Source organism: Dasypus novemcinctus, chromosome 2 (assembly GCF_030445035.2).
Source record: "Dasypus novemcinctus isolate mDasNov1 chromosome 2, mDasNov1.1.hap2, whole genome shotgun sequence".
NCBI classification, from domain to species: domain Eukaryota; kingdom Metazoa; phylum Chordata; class Mammalia; order Cingulata; family Dasypodidae; genus Dasypus; species Dasypus novemcinctus.
In genome coordinates, this window is record NC_080674.1 from 47,726,241 (window position 1) to 47,752,170 (window position 25,930).

The 25,930-nt window shown below is 37.7% G+C and overlaps 1 pseudogene; it reads right to left on the reverse strand.

Annotated features, from left to right (window-relative positions):
- Nucleotides 1-21,948: 21,948 nt before the first annotated feature.
- On the reverse strand, nucleotides 21,949-25,175 carry LOC101443922 (polypyrimidine tract-binding protein 1-like; annotated as a pseudogene).
- Between the last annotated feature and the right edge of the window lie 755 nt (nucleotides 25,176-25,930).

The window sequence follows — 25,930 nt, forward strand, 5'->3', positions numbered from 1 at the left end:
ATAAAGTAATTAGGCATAGTGATACAAGAATTTGGGTTTTGAAGATTTCTCTATTATATCCATTCAATATGTAATTTTAAGCACTTACATTGTTCAAAATGTATTTGTGAGTAAAACATAAATAAGCCATGTATGCTTATACTGTAATAAGGTATATAAGACTTAATCAGGAATAAGTACATAGAAGCCATTGTTTGATTAAAAAAACTTTGAGATCTGTACAGAATGCTATTTGCATTCTGAAAAGGACAGTTTAATGGATATCACGCTATTGGGCTAAGAATGTGGAGTAGGGTTCCCAAAAGAAAAGAATAACATTTTTATTAATGAACTAGAGAAAAAGAGAAAAGTGAGTTTGAAGAAACAAGTTCTCTAGTTTACATAAGATTAGGGGAATCCTGATAGCGAAGAAGAGGAACCTGCAGTAGGTCAAAGGGAGAATTTACTCCATATTCAAAATCAGGAAGTGATCTATGCCAGTAGCAAAGTGGAGGACAGGATAGGATGGGGGAGAATCTATGGAGTTGGAGCCACTGAAAGACACTTTATTAGTTAATGCAGATGTTAGTAAGATTCTAACTAAATGGAGAGGCAATAGGCCTGGAAAGAAAGTGAAATGATCTGAGCCTTGGTATCTGAGAGAAGAGATGGATAAGAAAATGGGAGGGTTTATGCAGAGCCTGAAGAATCAAACTTTGACAACCAGGTAAATTGCTCCACAGTTAGTAGTGAAAGGAAGTCAAGGCATTGAGTTTGGACTGAATGCATGTATGATAAATTGAATCAGGGCTGGCCAAATAGTCTAGCATATGCAATGAACAAAGTTTCTTTTTTTGACTAGAGATGTAGGTAGTAATCAATGTGTCTATTATGTCGAATATAGCTTTCAAATCTAAACTCACAATTGGTCTGAAACTTTGACTCAGAATAAGTCACTTTTTTCCTTACAGCTTTTAGCTTAGAGGACTTAGTCACATCTTTCCCAGATACCTGCCCCTGGGAGATTAAATGTACCACATATATCTGCTAGTACAGAAAATTCCAGATTTTTAGAGATCACAAAACCGTTGTGTCTATCTCATATATCCATTTCACTTAATACTATATTTAACATAATTATTGGTGACATAAAGTCTACACATGGATCTATCTAGCATTTTAAATAATTTCATCTATTTGAGAATATAATGTTTGCATTTATGAATTTACATGGATTTTTTTAAAAATTAGCTTTTAAAGAAGGAAATTCCCATGCTTTTTCTTAATCCAAATGTGAAACTTTTAAAGTCATATTTCTTGAGCTGAAGCATTGTAATCTGTGTTTGGCACACACAGACCTCAGAAATGGAAGCAACTTAAAAACTGTAACTTTCCATGTGGCTTGGGTTCACTGAGAAAGAATCTCCTGGTTCGTTTGTGAGAGAAAATGCTTAAATAAGGAAGTTAGAAGTGAACAAAACCAATATTTGAATATGAGAAGTCAGAAATGCTCACTTTAATATGAAACTACTTTTGTTGACTATAAAGAATTGTAAACATGCATTATCATCAGTTACACAATCAGCATTGTGTAGTCTGTACTAATAGTTCATCAGAGTGTCCGTATGGACCCAGTTTCTCCAGGCAGTGCACGTTATTCTATACAAATGATGGAAAAATAAGAACCATCCCCTTTTCTTCTTCCATTCCTTTCCTTCTCTCCTCATGAATTTACTAAACTAAATGGTGAATGGTATTAATGTCAATCTTATTGAATTATTTAAATGAAATAAGCTAGGACTGGAATGGGTATAATTGTATTTTTTTGAAGATACATAGATCACGAAAAATGTTACAGTAAAAAATATAAGAAGTTCTGCATATCCCACCCCAATCCCCCCCCCCACTCCTCCCACATCAACAACCTCTTTCATCATTACGGCACATTCATTGCATTTGGTGAATACATTTTGGAGCACTGCTGTACCACATAGATAATAGTTTACATTGTAGTTTACTCTCTCCCCCAGTACATTCAGTGGGTTATGGCAGGGTATATAATGTACAGCATCTGTCCCTGCAAAATCATTTAGGACAACTCCAAGTCCCGAAAATGCCCCCACATCACATCTCTTCTTCCCTCTCCCTGCCCTCAGGAACTACTGTGACCACTTTCTCCATATCAATGCTATAATTTCTTCCATTACTAGTCACAATAGTTCTATAGTAGAATACCAGTAAGTCCAATCTAATCTATATTTTATTCCTCCATCCTGTGGACCCTGGGATGGTGATGTCCAGAACCATGTAATTATACTGCCTGTCATTCTTGGATTATTTCATAGCTTGAGCATATTGTAATTTTCAGTACAGTTGCCATATTAAAATTAGCCAAGACAATTATGGTAGTTATAATGGTAGAATTCTCACTTGCCATTGGGGAACCATCTCATATCCTAAGCTGTGCACCTGTCTTTTATCCAACTGGCATGTAAATTGCACATAGATATAAATATTTTTCAAATATATAATGATGCTTGTTCTAATGAAGAGCCTATAGTTGCCATAAAAAAAAACCCTTTAAAATTGAGTTTGTATGTAGTGATTTTTAATGACAGTAGATTATAATATATTTTTCGTGGTGATGATTAAGTTGTTAGTTTAGTCAAACATCTGTTTATTTAGCCAAGTGATCATGAATATTCCCTTTGTAATTAATTACTAGAGAAGTTGTGGGTTTACAGAACAATCACCTATAAAATATAGGATTCCCATACCCTACTCTACCACCAACACCTTGCACTGGTGTGGAAAACTGATGACAGCACTATTTTAGAATTATATTTTTTTAAAATAGTAGTTACATTTGTTAAAATTGATGAAAGTTGTTTAAAACAGTACTATTGTCTGTAGTTTACACTAGGTGTATTTTCCCCATATACCATCCTATTATTATCACCTTGTATTAGTGTCATACATTTGTTGTAATTCATAAAAGAAAATTCTTATACTTCTACTATTAACTATAGTCTTTCTTCTAAATAGGGTCTACTGTGTTGTCCAGTCCTATGTTTATCCTTCAATTTTTGTTCTAGTAACATATACATCCTAAAGTTTCTCCTTTTAACCGCATTCATCTATACAGTTTAGTGCTGTTGACTACATTCACAATAATGTGCTACCATCACCACCATCTATTTCCAAACTTTTGCCATTAGCTGATGCTTTAGTTTCACTGGTTACTGAAAGTAGATACCATGAAATTGGTTGGTTTAAACAATGGGAATTTATTAGCTTACAGTTTAAGGCTGAGAATAATTTCCAAATCAAGGCATCATCAAGGCAATGCTTTATTCCCAAAGACTGGCTTGCCATTGATCTTGGACTCCTCCTTCACTTGGCAAGGTACATGGTGTTGTCTGCTCTTCTTTCTCTTCTCTTCTGGGTTTCATTGCTTTCAGTTTCTTGCTTCTGTGACATTCTCTTTCTTTGTCTTAATTTTCTTTTCTTATAAAGGACTCCAGTTAGAGGAATAAGACCCACCCTGGCTGGGGCACTCCTCAACTGAAGCAGAAATATCAAAAAGACCTACTTACAATAAGTTTAAACCCACAAGAATGAATTAGCTTTAACAATATGATTTTTCTTTGGTACATACAATTTCAAACCATCAAAACCTATATAGAAAATCTGTACAAGTTGGGGTTAGGGAATGGGAAATTGAGATATTAAGTTTTTATTTTGGGAAGCTAGATTTAAACACTGGTCTAATGAGGGTTGTGTAACACATTCTGCTTTCTAACATTTGACAACACTGGCAGTGAGATTAAATTTTCTTTAAAAACATTAAAACATTTTTGGTGGGTCTTATCATTTTACTGCCAAAGTCCAATTATGTTTCTATTATTGCATTCCCATGGATGATGTCATTTCACAAAGAATTTTATGAATGCTTTGGCCTATATAATCTTCTAAGACAAGCTGAGCTGAATATTTGTCATAGAACCTGTATAATATATATGGATCTTCTGAGGAGAGAGACCCTGTCTAACTCACCTTTGTGTCTCCCTTGCCTGGCTGGGGATCTGAAATATAGATTGACTGAATAAGTGCTGTATCAGTCAGGCTTCAGTGTGGGAAGCAGAACCACTCTGATTTAGGGCATAAGGCACGGGTTGGCAAACTATGATCCACAGTCAAATTGAAACCACTGCATGTTTTTGTATGTTCTGTGAGTTAAGAGTAGATTTCACATTTTGAAGTGTTTGAAAAAAAATCAAAAGGAAAATAAAATTTCTTGGCATGTAAAAATTACATGAAATTCATTTTGGTATCCATATATAAATTTTATTGGCAGACAGTCATGCTCATTCATGTACATATTATCTAATATTGTGTTCATGCTACAACAGCAGAGTTGAGTAGTTTCTACAGAGACTATATATGTCATTCTCATCATTTTGCAATGCTATTCAGCATACTACAAATTGCAATGATGCTTTATAATTTGACAGTGTTTCAAGTGACATGCGTATTGCCAAACTGTGACATTTTATTTTTCATTTCCAGTGTGTACCCATTGTGTCAAAACAAGAAAAGAAGAGAAAGCTGCGTGTTGAATGTTACCCTTTTAAGACATAGTAGAGTGTGGATGATTTTATTATTAAATTAGATGGCAAATCATTGTTTTTTTTTAAAGCATTTATACTATGGTTGTGCTAAAAGAATGCTGTATATATATATGTCAGCATTACTAGACTAAATACTCATCACACCCCCCCAATTCACAGGAAAGCAAAATCAGACAATCTGAAATGGAGTATCTCACTACAGAATTTCTTCACAAAGATTAAACTTGAAAATGAAACTGCAAACAAAGTAAGTTTCTGAGTGTCTTACATATAAACCCTTCAAAGAAAGCTGCTTAACAAATGGTGAGTTAATTAAATTGTGTTTGATTGTAGTAGCTGAAGTTTATATGCATGGAAAATAAGCTGTTTCTAGCCATTAACATTTTGGTGGGAACAATTGCTTGAAAAGTTGAGAACATGGGAAGCAAAATCAATGTACAATTAAAAAATACAGCAAATGATTTCAAGTAGTTTTCCTTGGCTCTCAATGAGTCAATAAATGTTACTGATACTGCTCAGTTGTTGTTTATTCAAGAAATCAATACCAACTATGAAGAATTAACTCCTGTGAATAGTCTGCATGAAATATCTACAGACAAGAAAATTTTCAAAGATGTTGAGACAAGTATTTGAGTCTATTATTTTTCCTGGAACAGTAGTATGAATGGGGAGCTTCATTAACTCTCATGGACTTAACTATCATCAGTTCCATGATTTTTTTTTGCCAGAAAGAGAAGCTGAATGTCCTGACTTTCCCTACCATACAGCAGTTCAAGGCTTTGCAGTGGTAGCACTTTATTGTGATTTTTTTTTTTTTGAGCTCATAGACAAGAGTGAAATTTTTCTCAAGAAACGCCCTTAATCACAATGTTTGCAAACTGCATGGTTTTAGAAATTAGCTTTTGAAGACCTGATAAACCTTCTTAATGAATTCAGCCTAAAACTATAATGACAAAACAACACTTACATGTAAAAATTATTTGGTGGTTAGTTCATTTCAGTGCCAACTAATGTTGTTTGAACATCAGCAGTTAAATTACTTCAAACACATGCTAGTAAAAGTTAAAACATGAGTGAGAAAAACCTCCATTTTCTACACAGATTTGCAGTAGATACATTTCTGAGCTCAAGCTACAGTTTTAGCAGTACTCCCTGTACCTTAATGAAAGCCCATTAGATATTTTCATAGCAGCATTATTCATAATACTCCAAATTTGGAAACAATGTAAATGTCCAACAACATATGAATGAATAGACAATAGGCAGTGTGACAGTTTGAGATTATTTTTGTGAATCCTCAAAAGAGAAAGATTATATTGTAAACTAATCTGTTCCTCTGGGTGTGGTACCCTTTGATTGTCTTAAATGCAGCGAGGGGCATAAAATAATTTAGGACTTCTGATTGGGCTATGTCAAAGAGGCATAACTCAGGCTGAGTCCCTGCCTCCTTATATCAGTGGGCTGATATAAACAAGACACTCACTCAAGAAGACACACATGGGTAGAGAGAGCCCTGTCATTTTTGATCTTGGGACCCCGGAGAGAGACGAACCATTCACCTGATAGTTTGCAACTGACCTTGGGAAGAGAGTCAAGACTGATATAAAAGGCTTGGAAAGAAACGAATCCTATACCAGGAGAGAGAGGAAGCCCTGAAAGAGAAGTCCTTTGCCAGCCTGAAGCTGAGAGAAAGGAAGCCCAGAGGGGAAGGCTGAACCCTTGCAGAGATCAGCGATCATTTGCTTCAGCACATGGCACTGACTTTGGTGGGAAAGCAACCTTGATTTGGACTCTTTAGGGCTTTTACCCCAGATAAATACTCTTTATAAAAGCCAAATAGATTTTTGGTACTTTGCATCAGGAGCCTTTGGCATACTAATATAGGTGGACTGTTCAAACAATTGAATACTACTCAGCAATAAAAAGAAACAAACGACTGATACATACAATATGGGTGAATCTTAAAAAAATATGCGCTGTGAAAGAAGACGGAAACAAAGCTGGAATTCCAGTAAGAGGATTAAGTCCACCCTAGGCCATGCCGAAATGGAAGTAAACTAATCAAAAGGTCCCACTCACAATAGTTATTCACCCACAAGAATGAATTAACTCTAAGAACATAAGTTTCTGGGGTCCATCCAGGTCCAAACCATCATACTCAATAAAGCTGATTTTCAAAGGAAAATCATTATTACATAAATTAATGCTAAAGTAAAAGGACTGTGTATAAAGGGGATATGATTATTAACTCAAATAACCTTCATAATTTAACAAAAAACAAAGATAATTCTCCCTCCATTTATCCTTTCTATGTTGTGGTGGTTTGTACTATGCCAGTTTGATTAAGCTGGAACATTTTTTTCCAGAATATCTTTCCATATATGGTCCTGAGTTAGAATTGGCCTAAAGACCAATATTTCAATCATACAGTTTGTGTTTAACTTTAAAAGAAACTGCCCAAGTTTCTTTAAAGGAATATACCATTTTATATTTCATCTATAAATTAACATAATATTCTACATTGTTTGGTTTAAGAAGTCTACTGGTTTCTTGTTTTTTTTTTTTTTCTTTTCTCCTATGTATACAATGTTCACTTCTGCTTATGGAGAACCTTTCAGCTGATTTGATCTTCAAAACAAAATGCCCTCATTACCTTGCAAGTTATTGCATAGTTAGGGCCTCTTTCTGCCTTACCTTTAGTGTAATTTGTTGTAATATGAAAAACGGTAATTTGGAAGAAGATGATATTGAGAAAATAATTCAATGTTGTTGGAAAGTTGCTTTATCTATAAACATAACCTTTGAATTTTTGTATTTTACATATTCATGTTAGCATATGATGAATAATTAACCTGCGTGATCTTGCATTACTCATTGGATTTGAATATTAACACATGTTAGCTGGGTAACCTTTGGATATAACTTAAGCCCTTTGTGCCTCAGTTTCTTAAAATCTACAATGGAGGCTGGTACTAACACCTGTCCCATCATGCTGTCTGCCAAGTAAATGAAGTATTACACATAAAGTGCTTGAAAGAGTGCCTGACCTATAGTTACCACACAATCCATGCTGTTATTATCTTACCTATTATTAAGCAAGAAGAGTAAGAAAAGAAGATATAGAAAGAAAACAAGAAAAGAAGAAGAATCTACTATTAATAGTAAAGGGAATAAAATAGATCCCTAAAGGAATTTTGTGGGGTTTTTACCAGAAGAGACAGGGAATAAAAACTTAAAATAGTCTGCTTACTGGAGAAAGTTTGTTATGCTGTTTTTTTCAGCAACAATAAAACAACAACAGCAACCTAAAACTAAGCTATCCCTGTAGAAAGCTCAAGTTATTAATAGTTGGAAGTCAATTTGGATTGTCTTTTTGAAAGTCCTTTTCCAAATTTTTGATATTCACTTATTTTCATTATAGTTACACAGTTTGACATTTATTTGCTTTTAAAAACAACAGGAAAACAAGGGTTATTCAGTTTATATCTAGTTCTTTTCCATATCAGTTCTTTTCCAATTTCCTTTATTTGGAGTGTATAGGAAACTCATCAAATAACATCTTTATTGGCTTGCCATCACTTGAATTGTTATATTTGCTTTTATTTTTCATATAATCATAGTTTCGGACTGAACATTTAAGCTCTTTTATTATAATAAATTTCTCCTTGAATGGAGGATGTCTTTGTGGGTTTTTAATAATAAAGCCATTTCATGATGATGATGTAAATTTTCCTCTTCTCTCCAAGAGGTAGGCTCAATCTGGAACGATCCTGTGTAGTGACCAGATGGTTGGTAGAATCTATTTTGATTCAATACTTGCATTTAATACCTTACAATTGTTTTCTTGGATTTATTATTAGTAGACTTTTGCTTAAGGAATATTAATTATGTTTTTGATACATTTATGAAGTTATAAAAATGTAAAGGAAATATACCTAGTCATAAACTTATACAATTTGAGTCTGTTTGATCACTAATCTATCCTCACTACTCTCATGCATTTATTTTTGTATCTTGACTAATTCCAGAAAGGTTTTGAGAAGCCTAGCTTGAATAGACATGAATATGATAGACTCATTCAAAAATGGGTTCAAGGACATAAAACAAGTATTGAATTGGAGATCTAGAAATATTGGAAAACTTTGGCTAAGAATAATTGCTACATTGAAGTGTGAAAGTCAGCACTGAGTTCCTGATTAATGAGGCATTAAGGTATTCAGGAGGGACAGACATTTTTCTTATGACATATTCTAACAGGAATTTGTTATGTGGAGCTTATTCAAAGGCATTGATATTAGCAATGGATTTGCAGAAACGAGGGAATTATAACCTGAATCCTAACAGTATATATTAGTTTTGCTTGTGTGCGAATCTTATATAAAAGGAATTGGGCAGTATATATTCTTCTATATCTGACTTCTTTCCCCTAATATTATTTTTGTGAAATTCATCCCTGTTTTTGAGTGTAGTCGTAGAGCATTAATTTCGCTGCTGTATAGTTTTCAATTAAATGAAATGATACATTTTACTTATTCACTTTACCATTGACATTTGGATTGCTTCCAGTTTTTGGCTATTAGGAATAATGCTGCTATGGACATTTTTGTACTTTCTTTTTGAGATAAATGTGTAAGTTTCTGTTGGGTATATACCTAAAAAATGGGATTGCTGCGTAATAGGGAATACTTAACACTCAGTTTCAGTCACTACGGCTGGTTTTCCAATTTATACTCCCCCAATAGTGTTTAAGAGTTCCATTTTCTCCATATCCTTGCCAACACTTGGTATGGACAGTCTTTTCATTTTATAATTCTTTGTGAGGTAGTAACTTATAGTGATTTCATCATTTTCCCCATAATGCATGAAGTTAAACATCTTTTCATATGCCTGCAAGCCATTTGGAGAGCCTGTTCAAGTCTTACGCCCAAATTTCCATTGAATTGTCTGACTGAAATAGCACATTCTTAGCCAGTTTAAGCCCAGGGCCTCTCGTAGGATCCTGAACTACAGGAGTTCTATATTCTCCATAACAAAGCAAGGCATTTAGTTCACATATCACGCATAAGTGTAGAAAAGATGTTTTATTTTGAAAATTAAAAAGACTAGTATAAATTATTGCCTAGTAGAAAAGCCATGTTAGATCCCTGGATCTTTCTGATGTAGAATTAGCACAATCAGTGCTGGAAAAGGGAGGATGGCTGTAAATGAAAATGAGCAATGTTAACATTATTCTATGTATGTATTAAAAATTTCTTTGCTATGCTTATAATAGTTTCATATATGTAAATCTTGTTTGCTCAACAAAATTTGTGAGACTTTCGTGAATACAGTGAATTTACTGTATATTTCTTTTCTATAACTCCTAGAACCTGGAATGGTGTTGGATTTGTAGCCAAAGCTCAAAAAATACTTAATATGAAGTATTTAAAAATACATTTATCACAGAAATTTTTCTCAGTAGAATCACAACATGTTGACGCCTACTAAGGAAATTTATCTCAGATGCAATTCACCAGATATATTCAGAATGTTCTTTGATTATTGCTGGGGATTTCCAAAACCAGTCCTGAGTAAGGGAGAACAAAAGCAAATCCTTTTTTCTACTTCCGTCATTCTACCACCTTTTTTTTTTCTTCTGTTTTTTAAAACTCCATCCCTGGGGAAAAGTGCTTTCAACTAGTAAGATGGTAGAAGGAAATTTAATAATGTTTATTTTTAGGTGTTTTGCTATAGAAACTCTAATGATGGAAACATATTTCATTCACTTGTAACAAGCCATTATAAAGAAACTTTTTTTTTGTTATGAGTCTAACTGTAAGTTTTCTATTTTGAGTTGGGCTAAAATAGCCATTTTTTACTAATGCCAAAAGATAAATCTTCACCCAACAGCTACACAAAAGCCAGTAAAACAAGCACGGTGTCCTCTCCTGCCTGAGGTGTCGCCTGTCTAGGGCTCTGTGACAGGCTTGTGCTGTCATCGTGCTTACCACAGTCATACACCATTTATAGTCGCTGGCAGTAAAGGGAAGAAGAATGAGGCTATATCCCTTTGGGATATTTAGGAAAAATGTGGAAAAATGCTGAGCGAGCAGCTTAAGTTCCAGATTCTACTGCAGACCTTTTGATGATGTAATTTGGGGTCAAAAGTCATCCCCAGAACCTGTTAAAAATCCAGGTAGTCTGAAAAAGATAATAGTGGTGGAATAGACCCCATAGGATGGACCCCTCAGTTTTCCCCTATATAATAAAATTAGACCATGGACCACCATAGTTGGGTAGCTTGACAATTGCAAAGTGTACTGTTTACATTGTGGGCCTAATAATGGTATTTTCAGGATGCCCAGATTCTAAAGTATAATAATCATTAGTTTGAAACTGTCAACATTCTGGGGCCACTACTCATAACATGAAATACCTAAGACACTATTTTTGTGATTATTTATTTTAGAATTTATAGAAGACAATGCTAGAGTAAGATATTAATAGCTCTCACTCTAGCACTATCTGCATTTGAGCAGGTAGTTTAGGGAATAGCATGCCCAAAAGAGTCTTGCATTCTTAGTTCGCTCATCCCACCGATGTTTTAAAGTATCTACTATATGCCATAAAGAGGCAGCAAAACTTCTAAAGAATGCTCATACTATGTGCTTTAGTAGTTTCTTGATACATTAAAGAAGAGGAAAAAAATAACTGGATTATGGCACGAAGGAACAAAGGTATTGTTATGGGTTTTCAAAAAGATTTGTTATGTTAAACATAATTGTTTAAAAGTGCTCCTTGGCTTCTTTAGTTCCTTTAATAAGCAATTTCTATTAGAAATGGGGAGACTGGCCAACAGCCTCAAATGCTTAGCCTAAGCAGGAGAGTTAACTGTTCACATTGGAGTAGGAAAAACAGGAGAAAGAGACTCGCTAGGTCTGTAGAAGGCGCACCACAGAAGCTTGGGGAGCTTCACAAAAGCACACAGCAGGGACAGCCGCGCCATTAAAGAGGATGCACTGCCCACACTAATTGCACAACCTCCCTTCTCTCTACCTTCACCAGTGGATTGGGGAAGATACTCACAAGAACTTGCAAGGTGAACGTGGAAAGACTCACAGCTGAGTTAGGTTCAGTTTGATTTGGAATCAGGACAGAGTAGACTATATGGGGAATGGGGCTATACGCACAGAAAATGGGGCCAGAGAAGTCACATTCATTAGTAGCTTATCTGTACAAACGCCTTCACTACTTTCAAACCCTGTCAACTGTTGCATTTTCTCTGAAGCCTATGTGGACCACTCTATTTAAAATTGCACTCCCTATTCCCACCTTGCTTGGTCCCCCACTTACCTCTTCCCTACATTCCCAGCTTTTTCTTTTGCATATAACATATCACCTTCTGGTATGCACAACGATTTGCCAATTTATTGGTTCATTCTTTATCATGCCTCTCCCTACTCAAATTTAAGTTCTGCAAGGGCATGAATCTTCCTTCTTTTTTTTTCAGCTGATGTTTCCCAAGGGCTTGGAAATGTGTCTGACACATAATTGGCACTCAACAAATATTTATCGACTAAATGAAAGTTAAGTAGAACATGAAAATCATAGGCCACTTTCAAAACCTGGCTTATAGTGTTTGATAAGTAGTCTGGGTTAACACAAAGTGGCCTGAATTTGGGGCCAGTTCTTAGGCATTCTAGTTTCAGAATGGCAATTGATTTGCTATGTGACCTCAAGTAAATTATTCAACTTTATGTAGGCTTTAATTTTCTAATCACTCAAATGAGGATAATACCTCTTGACAGAGTAGCTGGGAAGAAAAATACAAGTCAATGGAATACATTTCAATGGAATAAACACTCTGTTGTTGTTATTATTATCATTGTTATATTAACTACTAATTTAAAGTGGGCCTGCAAGGTTAAGCCTACACAGGGAGTCATAGCTGGGCAGCACAGAGAATGAACAATCCAAGAAGTCATAGACATGAGGAAGGGATGAGAGAAAGATTGAACTTTAAGATGGGGTGGATACTAGGATGCTTAACTTAGATGAGGTGAAGAATTTAATAGGTGACAGAAATCATATAACATGCATATAGATATTTTTCTATTTTTATTTCTATAATATATTATAAACACTTAGCTGCTTCAGAATGAAAATTCTGAAATAAGACTTTGTACAATTTATACAAATTATATATGTTCTTTAATTGCGGGGCATATGTTGCCTCCAGATGCTAATAAAAGGAGAGCCATCTAGCGGCATCTGACCTGTCATCATAGTACTTTGCAGAAGCTTAGCCAAAGATTTAAAATAATTATTCAGTGACCTGACTACCATAGAAAACAAGCTGAATATGGTGCACAAACATTGTTTGGAGGCATTTACTGTGAAATATGATGCTGAGAGATAAAAGCATTGCTATTGTCTTATAAATGAGCTCTCTATAGGCTATTGGGAAATATTGTTCCCAATCCCAGTGTTGCTTATTTTGAAAATACTCATTTCAGTTAAAGGTTAGGTATTTAATAACTGTTGTGTTTGAATTTTTTTCCTCTTGATGTAATAGGCCATTAGGCTCAACAAAGTATATTTTTCATTTTAAGCAGACAGGGATTTCAAAGAAAAGAGGGTGTGGTTGCAAGGGAGTGAGAAAAGATGACCAAGTTGATACAAAAAGTCCCAAAACAGGGTAGGAAATATCAACTTCTTGTGCAATCATCCACTGAAAATGCATCATCTTAATATGAGGCCATCTTGAATAGGCACAAATAAAATGGAAACAAATAACGTAAGAAAATGAAGCAGTATTTCTAAACTCTATCTCTTAGAAGAAAACGTTAAGGGGTAAGATCTCTAGTGACTGAAAATTTGTATAAATTACAATAAAGCTGAAATATTTCTTATAGTGGGGTATTATACAGTTCTAAAATTTAGCCATCTGGAATTATTTTTTAAAGACCATACTATTAAATCTTTTGAAATAGAAAATTTTCCTTTTAATGGGAAATCTGTATTTGATTGTAAAGATGGAACACTATGTCCTTGGCCTCGCTGTTTTGAATTGGCTTAACCTAGAGTGGGGGCTGGGATTCCAGTGAATTTATTTCAGGCATGAAAGCCTAGAGGTATAAATGTATACATCTGAATAGAGGAGTGTCACAATGTGATATTCACTTCTATCATAATGAGTTCTATGTAAGTGATACCATCAGTCTCTTGTTTTATTATTAGGATGCTGTAAGAATGGAGTAAGTTGATGATGGCTGTGATTAGTTATTGGCAAATCAGGCTGAATAATGAGATGCAAAGGGACTCAGTGGCAAGTTTATACAATGAAACAGTCTGCCAAGGGACAGTATTTTGCTTTTTTAAAGGAAAGGGAACCTTGAATAGACTACTCAGAAATAACACAAATCTGTAATACATAGAGCAAATTTAAAAGGAGAAGCAGACATTCAAATATAACTCCAATTCTTTTTAAAAGGAGATGCCATTATAAGTTTTGCTATTAGAAGTTTTTCCAAAAGGTGAGTAAGTAATGATCAGTGCTGGTATATCTTCTGCATTGATTGACAATTTTGCAGATAAATATGAAAGGTGGCACAGGTAAAGACTAGCTTTGGCAATTTATATCATATGCTGTCAAGAAAACATTATAATTTGGATAGTTTCCAGAGAGTGAAGATTTTTGAAAAATTTGGAATTTAGTTAATTTATAATATTGCTTATCTTTTATACTATGGAGTCATTATGTACTACTATTTCCATTTTGGAAAAATATATTCTGATTTGGGATTCCAAGGACATAGTCCAACACATACACTCCTTCTGACCTCCAAAAACTAAACAAGATGAAGATTACATCTCTGGTCAATGAGTATGTGGACTTTCCCAACTACAACCTCATAGCTTATGGCAGAGGTTCTGGTAGAGTTGGAGAATTCAAAGAAGATGAAGGATTGTAATGAGGAACTGATGGGATGAGGGTGGGAAATTGCTGTTAGGGTTTTCTCTGGTAGAAATCCCTAGATATTTCTGACCTGAATCTTTTCTTTTTCTCTCTAGGATTTAAAGTCTTTTAAATATTTCTAAGAATTTTTTTAAAAAAATTTTATCAGTAGCATGTAACATCTACAAGAGCTAGGGTGACAGTTGGAAGAATGGAAGGAAGTAGGGGGTGATATTTTAGGAGAGTTATGAAGCTGAACATTTCCCAGTGATGGCCTGATTGATATTTGTCATTAAGTTTTAATAGTTGTAATATGTTGTAACTCTAGATTTTAAGCATGCCCACAAATAAGGAATATTTTTTAATGCTTTTATAGTCCTTACCATTCTTACCAAACTTCTATGCACATTTTAAAATCATGGGATTATGGATTCTTAAATAATCTTGTCTGACACATTGAGGTGCTGGGAGGTTAAATAAATCGTCTAAAATCACACACACAGAAGAGTTTTTCTGACATTGAGTAGAAAAGTAGAAAAGCAACTATACATTTCTGAAAAAACCTCAGCATTCAAATAGTAGTTTCATTAGAGACTTTGCCATTAAAAACCTTTATTCATATACATCCAAATATTATTGATTTAACTTTAGAAGTTTTGTTGCATGGGAATCAGATTGACATTTCAGACTCAAGTATCTTGTGTAGGTTAAGACAGTCCCAAGACAAAGAGTATGGGACAATATTTAAAAAGAGAAAATCAGGGCTATTTCTGAGGCTTAAATGAAATAAAAATCTCAGAACTACTTAATGTTTATTATACTATTTCCTTATATTATGAACCTATTTTGATGTCATATTTAGATAATATCCAAAATATTTTTCTATATAAGATTTTTAAATATAATTTTTACTGTAAGGAAACGATCAAATCCAAATTCAAGAAGACTTTCTGAAGGGAAAAAAATCTCATTTTAAATTAGACTTAAGAATGTAGACTTCATATTTTAAATTATACATTTAAGAATCTAAATTACACATTTAAAAAAATTATGATGAAACCGTTTATGGCACTTACTGCATTAGTATTCTATTACTGTAACAAATCAATACAAACTTGGCTTAAACCAACACAAATTTATTATTTTATGATTCTTGAGCTCAGAAGTCTGAAATGGGCTTCACTGGGTTCAAATGAAGGTAACTACAGGACTGTGTTCCTTCTGGAAGCTCTGGTGGACAACCCATTTCCTGGCCTTTTCCGGGTTCTAGATTTGCCTGTATCCTTTGCTTGTGTTCCTCTGCCTCCATCTTTGAAGCCAGCTATGGCACTTTGAGTCTTTCTGACATTGAAACATTCTGACTCTCCTGTATCTCTCTTCCTGCCTTCTTCTAGGACTCTTGTGATTACATTGGGCCCACTGGGATATAATAATTCAAGATAATATCCCTATTTTAAGGTCAGTTGATTAACAACCATAACTCTGAAACCTTAAAATCTTTTTGCCAAGTGAGGCAACATATTGAGATGTTCTAAGGATTAGGACATGTACATCATTGGGGGGGGCATCATTCTGGCTACCACAATTATTATCAATTTAACTTTTCTAGCTCATGAGTCACTATTAATTTCACTTGGGGAAGTGGACTTGGCCCAGTGGTTAGGGCGTCTGTCTACCCAATGGGAGGTCCGCGGTTCAAACCCTGGGCCTCCTTGACCCATGTGGAGCTGGCCCATGCTCAGTGCTGATGTGCGCAAGGAGTGCCGTGCCACGTAGGGGTGTCCCCCGCGTAGGGGAGCCCCACACACAAGGAATGCGCCCCGTAAGGAGAGCTGCCCAGTGCGAAAGAAAGTGCAGCCTGTTCAGGAGTGGTGCCACACACACGGAGAGCTGACACAACAAGATGACGCAACAAAAAGAGACACAGAAGCGGACAAAAAAGAACATGCAGCCAATAGACACAGAGAACAGACAACTGGGGCAGGGAGGGGTGGCTGGGCGGGGCGCAGGGAGGGGAGAGACATAAATAAATAAGTCTTAAAAAAAAAGTATTAATTTCACTTGAAGGAGCTGGGATGGTTCTCAGTATGATGAAAATTTTTGTATGATTGTGTTAAGTATGGGACTAGAAGCATGCTAAATAAGAGACACTAATAAGGTAGAAGAGGATGGGTTGGGCTGGGGTTGGCTTGGTGTTCCTAAGGGCCTAACTTGTCTGCTCAATCTACTGGTCCACTACTGGTGTTGGCCAATACACTGGAGACATAAATGTCACCCCAATGGAGGTTCATATTTTTTTTTCTAAAACAATAGTTATAAAATGCCGTCTAAAAGTCATATAATAATTTTTAAACAGGAGGTAGTTTTTTTTTCACCCTGTTAAGTCCCTGTCTTAGTTTGCCAAAGGGCTGCTGATGTAAAGTACCAGAGATGGGTTGGCTTTTATAAAAGGGGAGTTATTTGGGGTAAAAGCTTATACTTTTGAGGCCATGAAATGTCCAAATCATGGCACCACCAGAGATACTTTCTCACCAAAGCCAGCTACTGGTGATCCTGGCGTCCAGCCATGTGGTGATCAGGCATATGGCAGGGCTTGTCTCCTTGGCCTTGTGCTGCTCAGTGGGCCCAGCTCCTTGGGGCCTCTTTCCATGCCTCTGCGCTCTGTAGAGACACTCTGGGATCTGTCTCAGACTCTCAGGCTTTTCTCCCTGAGCTCAGCTGTAGGCGGACCTGGATTCCTCTCTTTCCCTACTTTCTCCTTTCTCTCACATGGCAGAATCAAAATAGCTGCTTCCTTTTTCTCTGTGTTTCTCTCTGTGTGACCCCCTTTATATAAAGCTCCAGTAAGAGGGTGGACACCCAATCTGAGTCAAGCCTAACTGACATACTCCTATCAGAAGGGCCCCACATCCACAGGAATGGATTAGTTAAAAAACATAATCTGTTTTATTATTATTATTATTCACCAAACTTAAACTGTCACAAGGACTTATTGAAATGAGTGTTAAACCTGTTTTCTTCTTAGATGTTATAGATGAAATGTGGAATAAGAGTGTGAAGTGCCATAAATTCACTACTTAACTTTGTAATTCAGTGGGTAACTTGAGGTTCTAGGCTTGAACTAGTCTCTTTTAGCTCTCCTGGACAACCTACATGATTATTTAATAAACTGGCAGAGGGGCTCAGGTTCAGACACATCAAAGAAGAGTGGCAGGACTAAGGCTATATTTCAAAATAGCATAAGACTTGTATTTACCAGGGCAGGAGAGAAAGAAGGAATTAAAAACATGGTGGGAACAGGAAGAATAAAAAGACAAATTGATAAAGATAATATTTTTAAAAATTGGTAAAAACAAAAACATAATGATGTAGCACAATGATATGTATCATCAAAAGCAATGGAACAGGGGAAAAAGTCACAGAAGGAAAATGAAAGTTATACAGAAAGTGAAGAAACTTAGAGAGTTTGAGGAAAAACAGATGTAGGGAGAAAAAAAGTGCAAACACCAAACATTGGGCAATGCAAGGGAAAGTCCAGTAAAATGGTGGTGTAAATGTGAGCCAGAACCACACCAAAGGATAAAATAATGTTTGCTTTGCTTAGTCTTAATAACAGCAAATGGCCTTACTGCCTTCTTAGCGTTTTCCTTCCAAAATTAAAAATTTGCATTCAATTCCACAATGCCTAAGACTAAAATCACCATCTACCCCTAATAATTTCTACTTTTATATATTGCTCATTAAGAGTTCTTTGGGAATTTATTATTATATGTTTATGAGGAAGGGGAGATAAAATATTTTTAGATATGTAAAATTAGCATACAATACAATCTCCCTGCAAAGAGATGGACAAATACAGTTTGGGATAAAACTTGGCCAAACACATTGACTGAAGCCATGAGCTGTCTGCCTGAGCATAGTGGAAATGTATCCTGCCTTCAGGCAGAGCTATGGAATAAATGACATTTTGGCTCCCTTCTAGGCTTAAAATGATCTTTAAGATTACAATTTGGGAAGCAGACTTGGCCCATTGGTTAGGGCGTCTGTCTACCACATAGAAGGTCCGCGGTTCAAACCCTGGGCCTCCTTGACCTATGTGGAGTTGGCCCACGTGCAGTGCTGATGTGCTCAAGGAGTGCTGTGCCACGCAGGAGTGCGCCCTGTAAGGAGAGCCATCCAATGGGAAAAAAAGTTCAGCCTGCCCAGGAATGGTGCCGCACACACGGAGAGCTGACACAACAAGATGATGCAACAAAAAAGAAACACAGATTCCCGTGCCGCTGACAACAACAGAAGCAGACAAAGAAGAACACTCAGCAAATAGACGCAGAGAACAGATAACTGGGGTGGGGGGGGGGAGGGGAGAGAAAGAAAATAAATAAATCTTTAAAAAAAATAAAATAAGATTACAATCTGTAAATATTCCATTTCCCAGTTGATAGGCCAATTGGCTTTACTCTGCTTTGAAAATAAAGTTGACTTTCAATTATCTGCATTAATTAGGGAGTGGTGGCAGGGGACAGATATACTAAAATGATGGAAAGTCCAAAAATAATCCTATTTTTCTTTGAACAGATTATGTAGTTACATTTAAAGTAGTGTTTAGGAAGTTCTGAATACATACAACATTTCAGACAAAATGACCTCTTTGACATATGTGACTTTATGTACTGTACCTTTAACTTTATCTTCTTTTACAGGCTAGTCTTACATATAGTTGGCTCTCAAGAAATGTTTGTGAATTGAAAACACACTGCCTGCCAAACCTGTGAGGAGTTTCTTAAACTAGCATCATCCTGTTCAGGCCTGCTAACAGTTTCAAGTGTGGAATGTGCATCATCACTCATGGATACAAATGGTGACTGATAACACAGTAAACTTCGCTACCAGAATTGGGCTCAAATGTTTCCTAAGATTAGTTGGAAAGGCTTAGTCTAAAAGGGTTTCTCCTCTAGCTTTTACTGTGTTGAGAAAACAATTATTCAATGAAACAGAGTAGGTACAATAATCAATAGAAAGATTAAAGGGAGAAGTTCCTAGATGAGTGTTGGCTTTAGACATATTAATCATGAATACATATTTCTATTTTGAAAACTTGCCAACTGAATTAAAATATTTCCAGGAATTTACATGGTATTATAATACAAGCAGAAGAATATTCTGGAAAATACACTCTACAAAATATCTTGCAAGAGTTATATTAACAGACTAAAACTCTTGGCCAACAATAGCATATAATGTCTACTATACATGATAATAGACTAATAAAGTAAAACTTAGTCATATAGTGTTGGGTTAGAATGCACTGATGGACCCCATTCTCTGGGCTTCCTTGTATCCAGAACTTTTGCCTCATAATTTTGAGGAGTTTACTTGTGTTTAACATTCAGAGTGGTGTTGCACCACTCAATTTCACCTTGTTTTTTCCCTCTATTACCTGGCTTATGCAGGGCCATGTACTGACAGGGTACCCTTACCTTCATACTCCATTTCCCCCATTCAGCTATATTAGAATGTAAAGATGAATATGTTAATATTTATATGAAAACATTTTCTGTAACCTGAAAGTCCATTTTTCTCCTTGTGATTTTAAAAGAAATTAAAACCTTTTCATGGACCCTAAAAATATTTTGGGCCTAGGCACTACACCTAGTGGACAAGTCAGCCCTGGCTGAAGAAGTACCTAGTTGCTCTAAAATACAATATAATAGAGTGCAACAGACTTACAACAACTCGTGGACCTTGGATTCTTCAATCCCAGCTGAAATGTGAAGTATGTAAAGCATCATCCTATCTAGCTGCCCTTAATTTTTACCAATGTCAGGTATCTAAAAATAATTGGAATTTTCTCTTAGACTTCTTAGAAAAAGGTAAAATATAAGTGCCTATTCCTAAAACTCATTAGATTGTGAAATTTTCTTTTAGTTCTCTTAATGGTTATTGCCCTACAATGCAAGAGGCTTGATTAATGATTTCAGCCAATATAAGTAAGAAACTAAAGCTAAAAGGGTGATTTTTTTTCCTGGAAAAGCTGGGAACTACCAAAATGATTACTCAAGAAACCTTTAGAATTTCCCAGAATTGCTGGAAAAGGGTATTATAGTTTCAGTAGTAATAATGATATTTAATCATCAGCATTATCCAACCACCACTTTCTGAGTTTCCACTATGTTGCAGTACTGTGATAAGTATTTAACCTATTTTTCCACAAATCAGTCCTAGCAGGTAGTTATTATTCTTAACCATAATTTACATATGAGCAAATGATGGTTATAGAGGATAAATAACCTCATGGTCCGTGTATGGTAAAACCCAGGATCCAATAGATTTTGTGTGATTTCAAATCTGTGCTTTAACCCCCTTTTATCCGTTTTGATTATCTTTCCCATAGTTCCTTGGAGCTATTGAAGAGTTCTTTAGGGATTTGATAAATTTGTACACAGCCACTATGAGATAGGTGAGAAAAATCCCAATCAGAAGGGAGGGTAGGTTCAGTAAATATTTGGGAATATTGTGTGGCCTTGATAAAAATCTGATGATTTTCTGGATAAAAATGTGATGATTTGTTTTGATCCCTTTACTAATTGTGGGTACTCTAAGCAAAAGGAGAAAACATTTCTTAATTCTATCATTGTCTGATCTTTCTCCAAAACCATCTTTCTGCTGGGAAAAAAAAAGGCAATTCATTTTTAAATTAATTTTTTGGAAAGTATAACATGAAATATTTGCCCTGAAACATGGGCTGTTTTTATTTGCATAAAATGTATTTAATTAAAGTCAGTTATGTGCATGATACTGCTAAATACCAAGGGAAATGCGAAGGAAATGAAAGATAACACAGGGCTGCAGTATTGGTATGTACTAGATCAGCACTATCCAAAGGAAACATAATGCAAACCACATATATAATTTTATATTTTCTAATAACCACAGAATAAAGTAAAAAGAAACATAAGAAATTAATTTTAATAATGTATATAATGCAACATATTATCATTTTAATATGTAATCAGTATTTACTTTATATTTCATAAGTAGATTCACATGCCCAGATTATTCCAAGCATAATGAAAAGTATTCTAATAACTGAATTGGGTATCAAATTCGCTGTTGTTGTTATAAAATCATTTTAATCAATTATTTTCAGATTGCAAGCCTCCTGGGACAGGCAATGGCATGAGTTGTGGACAGGGCTTGGCTCCAAGCTTACAATACTGAATCTGTAATTGCTGGTATCAAAATATACATCTGCGTCCCTATTAAGAAATCATGTTGGGCTCCCCTCATGCCTTACAACAGGTACAAAATTTAATTAATACATATACCTTTGTCACCCTCCTTACGTGCAAACACAGGATCCTCAAGAGACCCCCATGGCAAGGGGCCACCTGGCCTCTGCATTCAGGACAGCATGCGCAGGCCCCCGGATGGGTCTGTGTAGTGGGAGTGTCTGCCCCAAGTTTCTGCAATCACCACTTCCAGGCAGGCATAAGATGGGGAATATTTAAGACTTTCAGGGCAGCTAGTCCTGTCTTCTGAGATCCCAGCACTAGAGGTAAAATAAAACAAAAAACAAAAAACAAAACAAAAGCAAAACTTTGGTCCACAGTTTACAGGAAGGAAAAAAAATAAAATACTCTGGAGAAGTCTAAGAGTGCTGTGCTTTAGGTGATGATGAGTCAGATGTGGAATAAGGAATGGCAGAGGAAGGCAGAGTGGGGGATGCCCCAGATAGGCCCACATCTGCACTTAAGCTCGGCATTTTCTAAATAAGACAGAGAGCAGGGCCATTCCCTCTGGCCATGGGCCTTGTGGCCCACTTCCAGAGCGGCCCACCTAGGGGCCCAGCCAACAAGCCCCAGTCTGCGCCTGGGAAAACTGGCTTCTTGCTCTAGAACATCCCTTAATTACAAAGAATGAAATAAAAAGTACAGTATACAGGGTGTAACAGTTTGATATGGTTATGAATTCCAAAAATAGGTATTGGATTATGGTTGTAATCTGATTTATACCTGGGTGTGATTGAGTTATGATTGGGGCTTTGACTGGTGCTTTGATTTGGCCACATCATTAGGGTGTTAAGTCTCCACCTTCCAAGGTGTGGGGACACACAGAAAAAAAGCATGGCACAGGACAGATCTGGGGGTTTTTGATAGTGGAGTTTTGATGTTGGAGTTTGATGCTGAAGCCTTAAGCTAGAGCCCCAGGAAGTAAGTGCACAGAGGAAAGAGAAGCAAGGCCCAGGAAGGGAAGAACCGAGGAAACCTGAACCCTCACAGACGTCGGGAGCCATCTTGCTCCAACATGTGAAAATAAACTTTGGTGAGGGAAGCAATTTATGCTTTATGGCCTGGTATCTGTAAGCTCCTACCCCAAATAAATACCCTTTATAAAAACCAACCAGTTTCTAGTATTTTGCATCAGCACCCCTTTGACTAATACACAAGGTAATATCACTAGGAGGAAGTTTAGATTACACTTGTACTTAAAACAATGTTTTTTTTTTTTGCTTATAAATGAAGAAGGATTAGGATATTTGGTCAATGGGAAATATTGCTTGGCATGTGTTTGCAATGACATCGGAGCATATCCGACTAAAACTGGAACAAAGTCCCAAAGCCGCGAAAGCGACAGGGATGGTTCTTCCTGACCTCGCTGCGAGGGGGTAGGGGAGTGTACCTTGCTGGCCTTGGAGGGGATCCCAGCAGAGGCAAAGGATCACCGTCGCTTCATTAAATAGGGGGTGCGGGGTGGGAAACACGCGGTCGTCGTGCATGGACCCCTTGAGGCACCAGGTACATGATCCTACACGGGTGCACAAGGCTGACCCCCGCTCTTCTCCAAAGTGAGCTTATCTAAAGCTGCGACTCCTTCCCCAGTGTCCTATAAACGTGCTACCGGGAGGAAGCCCCGCTGTAAACAAGCAGGTGTTACAGGCACAAGGAAGCCGCTTCCTGCCCCGCAGAGCCAGCCCGGCCGGGGGCAGGGCCCGAGCCCACCCGAGTCCCCGCGGAGTCGGCTGGAGAAAGCATCGCTGTGAGACCTGATGGGCGCGCGTAGGCCCTCCTGCCAGAGCCACCAGCAGCCGGGGTAACCCCATCCCCGCAGGGTTAGCAAGGTGAGTTAGGGGCAATAGTTTTAAAAGCAGGTAAACTGATTTCTCTTAAAAAAGCAAGCAAACAAACAAACACCACCCCCCCCCCCCCCCCAGAACAACAGGAAACGAACTCCCGCCCCCTGGATTAATGGAAGTTGCGGCTGGTGAGTCTTTCCCAGGTCGTGGTGTGCGCGGGTCTGGGAGCACCGAGGCGGCCCCCTCCACCGAGGCCGTCTGGATCAGCGTCACCTTGCGGTCCTTCTGGAAGAACTTGGTCTCTCCGATCCCTCCGGCACTGGAAAACAAAATCTCGAGGTCCCCTTGGGATTTCGAAGGCGGGTCGTTGGAGAGGTGCAGGGTGGCCGGGGCGGGAAGATGTTCCAGCTCTTGGAGCCCGGCTTCTTGAAGCGGTGCAGGGACTTGCCGGACCTGGTCCTCCCGCCCTGGCGGGCGCTGGTGCTTGGACGGCGGGATGTGGACTGGCTTCCCTCGCTGCTTCTTCAGGTGGCTCATGGCCAGCGGGGCCTGGCTGCAGACGGCCATGTGGACTAGGGCGCTCTTCTTGAACAGAACCTTCACCCTCTGGACGTCACCGTGGACGACGAAAAGAATGAAGAGCCTTTGGGGTGTGACTGTCACTGGGTTGAAGTTGTGGACCAGCAGGATGGCCAGAGGGGCCAGGGCTCGGTGGCTGTTGGGAACGGTCCAGGGAGGGCTGGCTGTCCCTGGAGGGTAGGTGGGGGGGGGGGGGGGGGGGCGTGCAGTCGCGGCTCTTATCGCTGTTGTATTTGTTGTTGAGGCTGGTGAGCATGAAGTCGATGTGTAGCATGCAGCAGGTGTTGTATTCTGCCCGTCCAGGGACAGCTTGGCTCGCTGTGCGCTCACGAGGTCCTCCTACCGCAGCAGCTCCTGGCACTGGTAGTTCTTAGTGACAGTGCTGATTTTCAGGACTGTGTTGAACTTGGAGAAAATCTGGTGGAACACGTCCGGTGTCACGGGGTAGAAGAGGTCCTCCACGATGATGCAAGCACCAGACTCTGGCCGGCCATGGCCATCCCGGCATCCACGGCAGCAGTCAAAGTAGCCAGCGCCAGGTTCCCAGACTTGACTGAGTTCACCGCCTGCAGGGCTGCCTGGGCTCCCCACTGGTTGGGCGAGTTGTCATTCTTGAGCTCCTTGTGGTTGGAAAACTGAGTGTAGACGGGCTTGCTGCCAGCACAAGCGTCACCAAGGTGTGGTAACTGTCCAAGGTGTTGGTGGCTTCCTCTGTGTTCATCTTGATGAAGATCTGGTTTTTCCCTTTCACCAGAGTTGGTGACCTACCTGAAGGGCAGCCCCAGGGCATTAGTGGCATTGCTCAGAAGCTGCTCAGAAGTTTCCTGAGGTGGATCACTCTGGACTGGATCCCTCTGCTCCTGCACTCTGCTGTCCCCTTTGAACTTCTTGCTGCATTTGCTGTGGAGGCTGAGTTGCTGCTCATGATAAAGGTTCTGTTAATAACACAGGCTGAGAAAAGCTTGTCAGATCTCTGCTTCGTACTGCTGCTCTACATGGGACAATGCCATGCGTTGCACATAGAGGAATCTGCAGGGGACCGAGTAGAGATGCCAGAAAGGTTATTTTAGACAGTTAAAATTAAATAAAAAAATTAAAAATTTACTTTCTGAGTCAAACTACCTACATTTCAAGCACTTGATAATGACTGGTGGTTAGTAGCAGACAATGCAGACCGTACAAATGCTGAACAGCTTACATCGTTTCAGAGAATCTTACCTACAAAGGCATATTTCATTTACTGCTTGACAATTTTTACCCATTTTCTGTAGTCAGGGTCCCTATTATTCCATCCACTTCTTTTAAATCGGCTAGACAATTTGGTCCCACGTCTTATTTTGTGTCTGCTTAGGTAGCAAAAGATTGGTTAAAAGAAATATAGCTTTACTTTAAAAACATTAAGTTTATTTTGAATCTTCTAACTTTTCATATTGTTATCCAAACATTCTTTCTATATTCCACATTTAGAAATAGAGTTCTGGCAGTATTATGAGTCGAAATAATGTTAATCCTTTTCCCACCATCCTCAAAATCCTTTAAATGCCATTGGAGTCCCTAGTTATTGGTAACATAAATATTATACTTAGAAAATGAGGAAATATGATAAGTGACAACATTGTTTTCTTAGCTATTATTCTTTTGGCCTTTGACAAACGCTAATTTTGGGTTCTTTGAGGAATCTTATTTTATAGGTCTATCTGCCTTTTAATTAGTGCTTTTTGTGACTAACCC